The following is a 13,982-nucleotide window of genomic DNA, read 5'->3' as shown; positions in this document are numbered from 1 at the left end:
TTATAAAAAATGCAGTATTTAAAATTATTCCTTAGAACCATGACAGCATTACTGACCAAAACAGACAACTGCTTACTAGTGCATCTGCTAGGATCTGCTACATAACGGCCCTTAAAATACATTTCATGTATTTCTACTATTCTAAACAGTTTAGGAAACGACATGTTTCTCACACTAATTATTATTAGGTCATTAAAATTATTGGATATCACTTGCTTTCGGTGTTCTTTAATAACTTTATCAATTGAACAAGCATGAGGAACCTACGCTATTTCACAAGTGTTCCTGAACTAAAAAAAATCTATACCAAGTTCCTAATTTATAATTACCTACAGTACATATCACCATACGATTACTTTATCGGCAAGCACTGCAATATACTGAAAACAAAATCTCTAAGGCAAATTCTGAACATCAGGGCTAATAAAAACAGATTCCTTCCTGACATGCCCTACTACGAACAACTTTGCCCAAAACTTGCTCATTACATTGTTAATTCAAACTTGCATAAATCCTTACGCTTCTTACACGTTTATTTCCACGACCTTTACCTCAAATTGCACTAATATTTGCTGAATTTACTCTCTCTCAAATCATTAGGTTCCCTCCACTCGTTCTCGCAAAATCCATGTTTTTAAGTCCGGTCACAGCCCCTGTAAATACACGGACTCAATCTCTATTAAATTACCTTGATTGGACATAATCACAGTGGCTGCTGATGATACCCTTCAGGTTACCTGTTCCTTATCGAGATATTTTAATAATGTGTTGTAGTTATAAAAATATCAGCCTTGTTCAAAGATATTTATATAAAAACTTTAATACTTATATCTTTCATCACATCACGCGCCCTAATTCTACAATCCACGTGTCTCTAAGAACAGACACAGTATTCACTTCATCAACAACATACGAACCAAAGGAAAAACTTTACATTCGTTACTTAGGAAACCGTGTCTGGTACGGCAGTCGGAGAATCGCTCAATGGAAAGTACAACGGTTAATTCACTCGTCATTTACTGAAGGTTATTCAACACAATTCTTAATTCTAAGGACAAGGCCACGTGATGTTGGGCAGTTTGATTTTCTCGAAAGCTGATTTATAGGGCAGCAGTTACTCAGTGAATAAAAAAAACTCATGCCGATCTCCTTAGCAAAGCAACGTTGGGCTGGATGATAACTAACAAACGCCAGACGCTATCGGAACATATGCCCCTAGAATAACTATGGGGCGGGGCGTGGGACCAGCAACCTCATCCCGTAAATATTGGCTGAAAAGCGATGGAGTAACACCTAGTGGCACTACTTCTAACGTGAAGAGTATACTGAAAATTTTTTAAATATAAATACTCGTGGAATAAATACAGCTTTACGAAACCGCAGTCTAACAAAGCGTGACTTAACCTTAGTTCATTACATAAATGATAAATCCCTGAAGATTTCGTAAATGTCGCGTTTTAATATGAAATCGAGCTCTTCAACAAACTGAGAAAACTCTCGCTTAATAACAGAGGAAGCAAATGCATTAAAATAGCTTCGACATAGATTTAAACCAAATTTCATTAGTTTAGAAAATTGACAATAAAGATAAGATTAAAAATTAAGCTTTTGATTAATCTCATACATACGGTGTTAAATAAATTCAAGGACTGTAGGCATACTTGTCTTTTGTACATGTGTACATGAATGCTCAAAAATACATACACACACTGCATACATTTCTTGTGAAGAAGAAACTCCATTACTTAGCCTTTTTCCCCATCAACATCTTTTGTTCCATCTAGACGCATATTTTTTTTTTTACTGATATAAAAATTATATGTAGTTTTACGAAGTCTCGAACTTTCTTTTGAATTATCTGGACTATCTCTCTCAATATAAACAAAATTACTGTTCCAAACAAATGATTGGGGCATTTAAGGTGTTCGAGTTTCTTCATATAACACACACACACACACACACCACACTATACAGTCTATATGTGTGTGTGTGTGTGTGTGCGTGTAATAGCTACAATGAACTTGTAACTTTTCGATTACATCAGACTTTTTGGATAAGCTTGCAACTACAAGACTGTAATTTCAAGCGTATCCAGAAAGTGTGAAGAAATCGAGAAGTTGAGAGGTCACTGTAGCTATCAAAAACATATACATCTGGTCATCATTATTAGAGAAGCTACAAATGTCGCTTAATATCAAAATTCATGCTACCTCGGGAATATCCCCGATGGGAAATTATCACCGAAGGGGAATTTATAAGTGATAAATGGACTGGTACTGCCGGGTCGCGATCCCTCGTCACAGATACCGTACTTATCCAGCAACTCCGGTCGACGTTCTACCACTGAGCTATCAGCAGTACCAATCCATTTATCACTTATAAATTCCACTTCGGTGATAATTCCCCACCGGGGATATTCCCGAGGTAACGTGAATTTGATATTAAGCGACATTTGTAGCTTCATGATTGTATATAAATCACGGTGTGATACAAAATTTCATATATATATATATATATATATATATATATATATATATATATATATATATATATATACACACACACTATATACATATATGTGCGTGTAAATATATTTAAATATATTTATTAAATATATATATATATATATATATATATATATATATATATATATATATATATATATATATATATATATAATATACACACAAAGAAACCCACAAATATTAAAGTGAGAGGAAGAGAAAGAGTCAGCCATTCTAGTGAAGATGAAACTCCATTACTCAGCCGGTTTTTTTGTAGGCACCCCGTACGGTAGATCATTGACCCCGCTATTGTGCACCGAATGCCGAAATATTCACCCACCTCCACAAGCAAGAAGAACTCACCGCTATAACACTACGCTCATTTTGGAGTTATTATCATATCTGTTCTTCTCCGTACTTGTTCCTGTAATGATTTCGTTACTTTTATGGGTGAAGTTTCAAAATAAGCAACACAATGACCGTGATTGGGCAACAAAATATCAGGTATTCTTTAACAGCTGAGAAGATATCTGTCTCTTCTCTCTGATTTATGTCAGCTGATATAAACGGAGTGAGTAAAAATAATCTGCCCTTTCCAGAGACCAACGAACGAATTTCTTGCCTTTCAGTTTACCTCGAGCTGAGTTCTCTTGCGCATATGTTCATGAGTTCCATTTGTATCAGTTTTTTTTTAATTTACAACTTACTCGTGGAAATCTAATAACTGGCAAATATTTTCAACGCCGTATTATACCACAATATATTGGTATTCCAAGCTGCTGTGAAAACTGCGGTGAAAATTATTCACAAACTGTTACCAGTTACCAATCACCGCGTTACCATTAATTTAGGTAATTTTACAAAGAAAATGCACTGTAAAAACATAAGAAAAACATAAAAATTAAAAACAAAAATTAATGGAAGCAATCAGTTGACATAAGACGTAAAAGACAATATCATCCATGCTGTTAAAGTATAGCCTACAGGTAGCAATGACCTCATCCAGTCAAAGTATGACATGACTGTAAATAAGCTTTCAGGAACGTGTTAAGCAGTCACGAAAGCTACAGAATGAAATTTGGGGCGCAAGGGAACATTTTTACGGGAAACCATCTGGTTTCATTACACGAGGAAAACATGGGTTTAACCACGGAATTTTAATATAAGAATAATCCTTTCTTTAAATATTCATACCGAATAAATAAGAGACCCCTAATTTCCAATTCTACTTTTTTTATTACTTTGGCCTCACTCGGCTTACTGGAGATAGTGTAATCAAAGGGTGTTCCGTCTAGCCCGTCTCTCTTCCTCGCACCTTCCTCACAACATCACAAAAATTGCACCGAGAACAACTTGTAATAAAATATTTCGAGAATACGCAACAATTCGTAAATCTCAAACATACATCTGGAATGAAGACAAATTCCAAATTTCGAATGAACATAGGGAATAAAATGTAATAAAAAACTGATGAAAATATATGATTTCTTCGTCTGAAGAATGCAAATCTAGCAATAAATAACTGCCGGAATTCAAACATACATATCAAGGAAGTAAATTAAAAGCGACTTTTCGTCTGCCCTACTTCCGAAAGGTTTGAGGTTGAGAGTCTGCTACTGCCATCCACATGAAAATTGTGAGATGGCAGTAGCAGACATTTAATGTTCAGATTAAGGTGGTGCCTTAGCTGTGCTGATATTTTATTATGTAATTTATTGGAATAACTAAAATAAAACAACTTAAATTGTACACAAAAACACCCAAACGCGCGTAAACACACACAAACATACATCAGGATATATATATATACACACATACATACACACACACACACACACACACACACACACACACATATATATATATATATATATATATATATATATATATATATATATATATATATATATATATATATATATATATATATATATATATATAGGCTACATACCCTGTAGGGGTAAAGCCATCATTGCACCTCATGCATCGCACTGTAGGCATTACTTGAGGTTCTTTGCAATGTCTCTGCTGCCCCGAGCTGTAACCTCTTTCATTCCTTTTACTGTACCTCCGTTCATTTCTCTGTCTTCCATCTTACTTTCCACCCTTTCCTGACAGCATTGTTTCATAGTGCAACTGCGAGGTTTTCCTCCTGTTACACCTTTAAAACCTTTTTACTTTCAGTTTCACTTTCAGCGCTGAATGACCTCATTGGTTTCAGCGCTTGGCGTTTGGCCTAAATTTTATGTCATTTATTCCATTCCATATAGGCCATATATATATATATATATGTGTGTGTAATGTATATATTATATATATATATATATATATATATATATATATATATATATCCATACATACATGCGTACATATGACCATGAAAACATTATAAACTTGGAATCACGAAACTAACAGTGATTAAACCAGGCAAAAAATCAGACTTCCTTAACGCTGGTATCAGACGTCAATTTCCAAATGATAATTACTCGACCCTTCCGTGACAGTTTTAATAGCGGATGGCCTCTGCGAAACAATTCACTGACCTTGACTGACATGACCAGCTGCAAACAGGTTGATATGATTGATGAAATTTAAGATGTCAGGTCAAGCACCTGGGTATTTTCGGCCATTCAGTGCTTAAAACAGTGAAATGAGAGATGTAATAATTTGAAAACAAGACGGAGAAATGAAATAACGAGGACCTAAAGACGAATTACAAGGATCTAAAGGTGAACTGGGAGAAAACCCTCACAGTTTCACTAAGAAGCAATAGTTAAGAGAGGTTGGACAGCATACCTGAAATAAAGAAGAGGGAATGGAGGTAAAATGAGCGCAGCTAGGGCCGAATGGACGCTGCAAACACTTTTTAATAGTGCCTCCAAGCTCAAAATCGAAACAGCAACCGCAAGACCGTACTTTCAAGCACATCGCTAGTTAGAATTCATTCCACATAGTAGCACGAGATCAGGTTACAATGTTTTACTACTACATAACGACCTGGAATTCAGTCTACAACATGTAAAATGTTACCTCACATCGTCGCTGGTCATGATAAGTGTAACGCCAATTGGTAACAAAATCAAATAATGCTACCTTACTCGTGCTCCAACTTCTTATTCTTGGGAGAAGAAAGGCTCCATGGCGCAAGGCAAGACTATGCTAAAATACAAGATTCTTGCGCTTGCTCGTTTATGAGTTTATTAATCTAATGGGATTTTCCACTTATTACCCGCATTAACTCAATGAAAGTACACTAGTAGCTCATGCGGTCTTGGTTTTTAAGCTACAACCTAATTATCTAACATAATCTACGGCTAGCACTGCAAACTGAAAGGCAATCACAAATTAAAAATATACACATGAAATAAAATTTAATCACAAACTGATGAAAATAAAACTCTTTTGTTTGGTAAAAGCAGAACCCTTTACTGACGGACTTCTAACGTGAATATCTAAGTTAAAGGAACTAAATTAAAAGCAAACATAATTAACCATTTTTGTACCAGCAGAAATAAGATCAAAATCTCCACTTGCAGTACTTGATCGGATACTGTTTTTCTCTGGGGGAACAGTAAAGAATGGGATTATTCTGAACTTACCACGCCATCTAAAGTCAAGGTATCGTTCTTAATTAAGTAATTATAAACAATTTACAAGATCTCGCGCTTCCGACTTTCCTAATACCCATAATCTCTTCGTCACTAAGCGGCCCAATCGATTTCTTGGAAGTCAAAAGTCAGGTATCATTCCCCTTCTTCCCGTTCAGAGTTTACTGGACAAACCAGGTTATAAGTTGTCCAATGCATTGGCATTTAGATAAAAAGAATACTCAAAACTAATACTGGTGCAAGTGTGTTCTGGTGGAGAACGGTGAAGGTCACACAAAGTGGGGATATCCTTTGTCGCTTGGACTGGTCTTAATTAAACCAAATAATAATATAAAAAAATCGAAGAGGGTTACTTTGCTTCCCTTGATCGTTCATTCGTGTAATCTACTTTACGTTCATTGATTACCTGGCGTATGGCAGGAGGAATACCTGGAAAAACTGTTATAAAAAGGTTGTATTTTTTAAAAAGTTATCTCAAAATTATTTAATTATTCTAATCGTGCTAATTCGTTGCCACATTTCGAGGCATTAATGCCTTTCGTAATAATAGCCCAATTACGCCTATAAATTCAAAACAAAAATGTCTCTGGAAAGTGCGCCATGGTTCATGAGTAGTGTGATCTGAAAGCTACAACCTCTTTTGTAATGTTTTTAATGTCTTTGCTTCCTACTGGGCATACTGTAAAATCAGAACTGAAAGCGGTAAAACCAAGAATAGAATAGAATATAGAATTTAGACCAAAGACGAACCGCTAGGACCTATGAGGTTCATTCGCGCTGAAAGGGAAATTGACAGTAAGGAGGTCTGAAAAGTGTAACAGAAGAAAAACCTCTCAACTTGTTGCACTATGAAACAATTGTTAGAGAGGGTGGAAAGTCAGGCGGAAGAAAGAGAATGTGAACGGAGGTAGAGTAAAAGGAATGAAAGGGGCTGCAGCTAGGGTCCGAAGGGACGCTGCAAAGACCTTCAAGTAATGCCGGAAGTGCACCACATGCGGCGTACTGAGGCACTAACCACCCCCCCCCCCTCCCCATACGGAGGCGGTAAGGCCTGTGACCACAGCTAATGCAAGAGAAAACCTTTCCATTTACCTGCGTAAAGTCTGAGAGAGGGCACGGCGTGTCTCTTCAGCAGCCTCTTGTTGGCCGGAGGCTTCAGCATCAAAAGCCGCGACTTGAGGTCATCGACGAAGTCGCCCTCCGTGAAGTGCTCGGAGCATACGGCCGCGTACTTCGTATTGATCTCATCCGAACGCCTGCAATTGTGCACCCAGTCTCTCCTGACGGCCTCATCCCGCGGAAATCGGAAAAAGCGTATTCCGGTGCCCTTGCAAGTGTCGTATCTATTGTTGCACCCGTAGACGGCGCAGTTACTTGGCATTATATTCTCGGGTTTGCCTGAACCTCTTTCATGCAATCGAGATGCACAATGATAATACGCCAAAACGAACGGACTACTCCAGGCACCGCATTTTGTTTATTCTGAAATAGTCGATTGCAAACTGAAACGGTGTCAGCCTGAACAAGAAATAAAATGCATCACTACTCTAAGTATATGTATGCACAGTAGCCATTATATATATAAATATATGTATATGTATATATATATATATATATATATATATATATATATATGTGTGTGTGTGTGTGTGTGTGTGTGTGTGTGTGTGTGTGTGTGTGTGTGTGTGTGTGTGTGTACACGAAAAAGCTTGTTATTTGGGACACTTGCAGTCACATAACACAGACATAATATACTACACTGCTCACCTGATCCATCTGGCTACACGTTAGTATATAATTAGGAATTACCTCGTATTTCAATGCAAACTCTGTACCCATATCGTGGCCCTCCCTGGCCTCTAGGGCCATTGTTTGAACAAACCTGAGTCTCCCCTACTAAAGACATTTTTCCAGTAAGTTTTGTCATTTCTGGCCTTGTAGTGCTAAAGATGTTAAAATTTTAGCCCTGTCTTATTTTCACTACTACATCTTCCCTATCCCCCTCCCCCTAGGACTGGGCATGGCAACCCAGATGATCAAACCTGAATCACATTTAACCCAAATCTGCTTTTGTCCCAATGGTTCTGTTAATAGTGAAAGGTATGAAAATTTCATGCCTGACAAACAATAACATACAGAAAAACGTTTTGATTAAGAAAGAAAGGCTACTTGAGTTTTCACCTGAGGTACACTAGAAAAAAAATGCATATTTTGCGTCATGAGATTAAAAAAGGATTACGAGTCGACAATAAAAAACCGCTTATAAACAAGATTTAATATCCGTTCCAAATGAGATATTAACCCCAAAATCCTTGTACGGAACTTCGAGAACGCACATAAACATTCAAAATATGTTTATTTTCTCATACACACACACATACATACATACATACATACATACATACATACATACATACATACATACATACATACATATATATATATATATATATATATATATATATATATATATATATATATGATACCTGGTTGTGTGAATATTTTCGTGACAGTATCTGACGAATGGTTTCACTCCGGTGGAGTAAGGATCACCTCATTGGGGCCCACTATCAGTCGACAAGAGCGTACTGAATTATAGGGAACGCGTCCATTCGTGATTCCAAGAGAGAGAGAGATTCATACACTTGACATCTAAGAAATGCAAAGTGATCACGTTAAGAAATGCAAACAATGTGATCACGTAAGTCATATGGAAGGATATTCTACACATCTGTACTTGAACCAATATTCCTCTTCTCGTCTAAATTATCGACATCTGCGATACGTTTGGTCAGCCGGTCAAAACAATGAACACTGGATTGCTTACCTGGAACAAAACAATCTCTTAAAAAAAGGAAACGAAAAAATTCCCATCACGAATCTGATGGCTTAACCGTTGATATACACTATCAAACAAGGACCTTCTGCGTTACATTTTTTTCCATGAACTGGGACGGGTCCGGTACCCTAAATTAAGCTGTCACCTAAGAGATAATAAAAAAGTCTTTGAGAACTTTCCTTCGTTCGTAACTGATGTCAAACGTAATTATTCTGGAAGCAGTGACTTCTGAAGTCACGCCTGATACATGGTCTGGGGTCATGAAGTCTGAAGTAAACAGAAAACAACACAGTATAGGTTGTTTACACCTAAGAGCTCTCGAAAGCAAGGCCGGAAATATTATGTATCAAACATGCAGAGATTGGCGACCTCACGACGGAGATGAGTAAGGGTTTGAGCAGTAAGGGCATATATCATTCAGTTCAACAATGACTTAAATAGAGTCAGGGCAACGGTTCCTGTGAGAAGTAGCCTATACTCCAAACCACCCGTAACGTCAGTCTAGTTCTTCGTCTCATTCCTAACAGAAACAGCGTTTTATGCTTGAAAGGCATGAACAGCAAGTTCATGTTGCATTTTCCTTGCATCTTTTGCAAAAGTATGTAATACCCGTGTACGTAAAATATTAAACGTTTTTATATCAGTAATGACCCATCATTTTTCGGAGTTACTTTACCACATAAAATTTCCCTATGTTTACTCGAGTATTACAGTTTTTCCGATTATTTCCATTTCGCAGTATATTTACCACTTACACTAACATGATTGCTTTCACAAATTCCTTGCGTTACGTTCATCTCTATTTCGAATTTCCTCAAAAGTTGCCTTGTGAAGCCTGTCTCTTTCCATCCCCTAACAGCCAACCTTTATCAAATCTCCTAGCACCTGCCCGCTAATAAGAGTTCCAGAAAGTGCCACTGGGACGGAACCTCCAAAGATAGGCAGTGATATATACAATCACATACGCTTGATGCTAATCGGCTCTGCAGTAGACGTAAAAGAAATTATACTTTTTCGTATATTTTTACCTTTAAAATGCTAGCTTAGCGTCATAGGTCTAATCCAGGGGTGTTCAAAGTGTTCGATATCTAACTCTGGGTTGTCGACTGAACATTCGTAGAAGTGGAAATAAATCAAACAATACAGTAGATTACAACGCCTGATACACATTTATGACTCACTCTTGAACGAGGTATCACCAAACACAACCTTCCCAATGACGATGTGTAGTCGCAATACTATTCCCACAGTAACGGATTATAAAAAAGTATAGCTGAAATATTTTTTCGGGAAACGCTCGCGAAAGAAATGGGAGAAGGAAATTTTATCCTTACATAAAGGATATGTATTAATGATATATATATATATATATATATATATATATATATATATATATATATATATATATATATATATATATATATATATATATATAATATATATATATATTTTTTTATTATTATTAATATTTCTTTTTCTGAACGTGTAAGGGGGTTGGTGAGGAGTCGTGTTCTACTATGGGGTCGATGTTAGTTTTTTTTTTCTTTTTATCTGACTAAACACTGAAGTTAATAACTGTTCTGTGAAAAATGCACAAGAAACTACCGTACTCACAGTATATATAACTTTATTCGTCCAAACCACTGAGGCCTCATACGAAACTAACGTGCACTGCTGCCGCTTCTACAGTAATATCCGATTAATATATCCGGTGGTCGCTTGGGCTTATCGATCGCCGATATCCGCAACATGATCCCTACACAGGAAACCTTGGGAAAAAATAAATGGCAAAAGATGCCGAAAAATATACGTGCGTGACACCAAGTTCTTGAACACTTGGAAAAGATGAAGGCCATTTAAGCTTTGCCAAAAAGCTTGACCGCGAGGCATTTGGAAAATTCTGAGCTCGAACTTGATACCGAAGGAACACACGAGTGACTGAATACGAACAGGTGGTGGTACATGTCTCGTGTTCCATGACGTCACACCAAAATAAACAGTGGTTGTGACGTCACACCAAAACGAAAACAACTGAAATGCAAAACTTGAAGAGAGCATTTACAACAAATAAAATAAAATAATTATGGATCAAATGCTATTAATTAAACGTGGTAGCTGTAGACTAAGCTGTTATGCTAAGATCAGCGTTTTGGAAACCATGAAAATACGCTCTTTCTAAAGATCGAAGAAATTTGACTTCTGTCCCGTTTTCATTCATTTTAAGCTCACAAATCGTTAACGACACTAAATGGCAATCAAGGTGATGACTGACAATTCTTTTTAAATCTTTGAAGCCACCCCTATCAGGAGAAACTGCTTTTTGATTACATAAAAACTCATCAGAATACAAAAATTGACAATATGCATTGGCCTATGCATGTGTATAATAATCAGAAGGTTCGCGCTGACCTGTGTTCCACTTTTCGGTAATACAAATATATGCAGTACAATTTAGAAGGAAGGGAAATAAAAATTTATGAAAACTACCAAATTGGATGTAAGTTAACCCAGCCTGATCCAAGCAGGTTATTTTCACTCGGGAAACACAAGGAAATACCATACCCCTAAACCAAAAATCTATGGAATATAACAAAACTAAATAAATAAATAAAAGAAATTCCTATGAGTGCCAAGGTGATCTGGTCATGTTGGGGGAATGGAGTTGTTAATCATAATGAAAAGAAGTCTTAACAAAGGATCATTGCATCGTGAAAAGATGGTCACCTATGCAATAATCCTCCTCTAGGGCCCCAAGTGGACTGATGCGTAGAGATGACCATATTTTCCAGTTATGTACACACCGTTACTGAGGCTGAGGCAATCTTTACTGTTAACTTCATTGGTCGTTATTTCAGTATAATTTAACGAAATGACATGCAAGTCACAACCACACACACATATATACGTGTGTGTGTATGTAAGTATGTATGTATGCGTTTGCGCGCGTGCGCGTGTGTGCGTATCAGAAAATGTGTGCGCACTGAGGATCTGGCATCTGACCCGAATTTCTTGAGAAAGTGAAAGGTGAATTCACGTGCACTGGCAAAATGCACCGTTGCGTCATATGTTCTCTGCGACCCTCTTCAGGTATTCGATATTTAAGTTATAATAATAATAAATTATAAGCAATAAAAATGATAATTTAAAACGGTGTTTCATTTGGCCATCAGTTCGTCCTAAATACCGTTGAAAGAAGCGTTATCTGAAAGAAACCAGTGCAGCTACCAATCTTGTTCTCCGTTTACGAACATCCCTTGTTCCAATAGTTTTTGATTATACATTCAAGAGCTAAGAAACACTTTATATGGAATCTTGCTGAATAAATACCTAATATCATAGGCATCATGAAAACAAGTTGAGATCTGTGCCACCAAGAAATTTCATATATTTTAATATCTTTACCGTATCCTAATGAATATAACTTTTTTTCTTACATAATCTGGTCCCTTGATTAATAATATATATATGTATATATATATGGAGAGAGAGAGAGAGAGAGAGAGAGAGAGAGAGAGAGAGAGAGAGAGAGCAATGCGAATCTTCGAAGAATAGGTCTAATAGAGTAGTATCTAGTTGCATTCCACTCCTGTGTAACTTTGTTGACCTTATTAAACAACTCCCCTTTACAGATCTTATTTAAACAGCTCCCAAGTGATTTTGCTAAGGACTCCGCAGTTCAAAACAAAGGAAAGTAAGGTAAGCAGGTACAGCATAGCTTGTACAGTGCTTACTCCACACTAGTTTGAATGACCCGCGTGCCTCGTCCCTTTATCTAGCCTGGTTTTATTTTTAGCGAGTTTTTTATTTTCGCGATTACTTTTCTGGAGATTTTAGTGTGTTCCCGGGACACAGCCTTTGTCATTGTTTTAAGTTAAGAGTGTAAATGTTATCGCTTGCTTAATAACAATGTAGTGCATGTGTAAAGCGCGTAAAAAAACAGCCTATCGCAATTCGACCGTTTTTCCTCCAAACTTCTCGGAGCTTTGCACCAATGGAGAAGAACCCTGCGCCGCGTGCTGCTGACACCGCTTCGAACGGTGAAAGGCGACAAAATTTCTATTTCACAACTCCTAAAGGAAATCTGAGAGCTGCAAAGGAAGTTCTTCCACCAAGCACAATACGAACGTTTGGAATGCGCCTGCACGAGAATAACAACAAGGATGCGTTGCCGGCAACGACACACGCCTCGAGATCCATCATTTTCTATGGAGTGGCGGAGAAGACTAACCGCTATTCTCTTCTCTTTTCGGTGATTCACAATTAATACCTCCAGCAAATCTTTCACACACACATGGACGGTCGTCAGGTCTTACCTTCATGGATGTTGGTGATGAAATGGTTGAGAAATCTTCCGAATACATTTGCTTATTCTGTGATATTTGAGAAATGGGAGGCGACGGGATAAAAAGAGCGTTTTTATCACAAGGTTATAGAGGAAAACACACGCACACACCTTACTCGGCTGACGGTAGCCATGGTACTGCTCGTCCGAATGTGTGCCTGCTTAGTTAAACCCCCCCTCCAACGTCCCATCCCCCTTCTTCCTGCTGAATTATCCCTCCCTCTTCAACCCCCTCCCCCTTAACTTATTACGACAATTCCTGCTTTTCCTTCTTTCTGCTGCTCCGATGGTCTCAACTCACTCTATTTGCATTACGTTATTATGAGATGTGGATACATTTAACCTTTACGTCTTCTATAACAGACCCCGTTCCATGAGTCCAGTTTTCTTTCGTTGGTTTTTTATTTCTTGGGTTCATTCACCCTTGCTCCTTGCATTAGTAATCTAGCGCCTGGTAAAGGTTATATTTTCCCATCTATTGACATTTCTTGACTAGTGTTAGTGACGGCTGGTGGCTCTTCTCGGGGTTAACGATCTTTAGTAACATGACAGCACTTTGATCACGAGTTAACTGTCTATGAATGCAAGCTTCGCGGAAGCTGGCTTCTTTTAATACCGAGCTGACCTCATAGATAGATAGATGGCCCGGGATGCTATCGGTACCTTTAAATGCCAGTGACTGAGATAGC

General features: G+C 37.5%; 1 protein-coding gene across 3 annotated transcripts in view; it reads right to left on the bottom strand.

Annotated features, from left to right (window-relative positions):
* LOC136852569 (serine-rich adhesin for platelets-like) overlaps positions 1-13,461 on the bottom strand; it is a 144,517-nt gene extending 131,056 nt beyond the window's left edge. The window contains exon 1 of one of the 3 annotated variants that reach the window (XM_067127371.1): positions 13,265-13,461. The gene's annotated coding sequence lies outside the window, so the exon portion shown is untranslated. The remainder of the gene's footprint in view (positions 1-13,264) is intronic. The other 2 variants (XM_067127368.1, XM_067127370.1) reach the window with 2 other exon arrangements.
* Between the last annotated feature and the right edge of the window lie 521 nt (positions 13,462-13,982).

This window comes from Macrobrachium rosenbergii, chromosome 25 (assembly GCF_040412425.1).
Source record: "Macrobrachium rosenbergii isolate ZJJX-2024 chromosome 25, ASM4041242v1, whole genome shotgun sequence".
Lineage (NCBI taxonomy): Eukaryota > Metazoa > Arthropoda > Malacostraca > Decapoda > Palaemonidae > Macrobrachium > Macrobrachium rosenbergii.
This window is presented reverse-complemented; position numbering and strand designations above follow the sequence as displayed.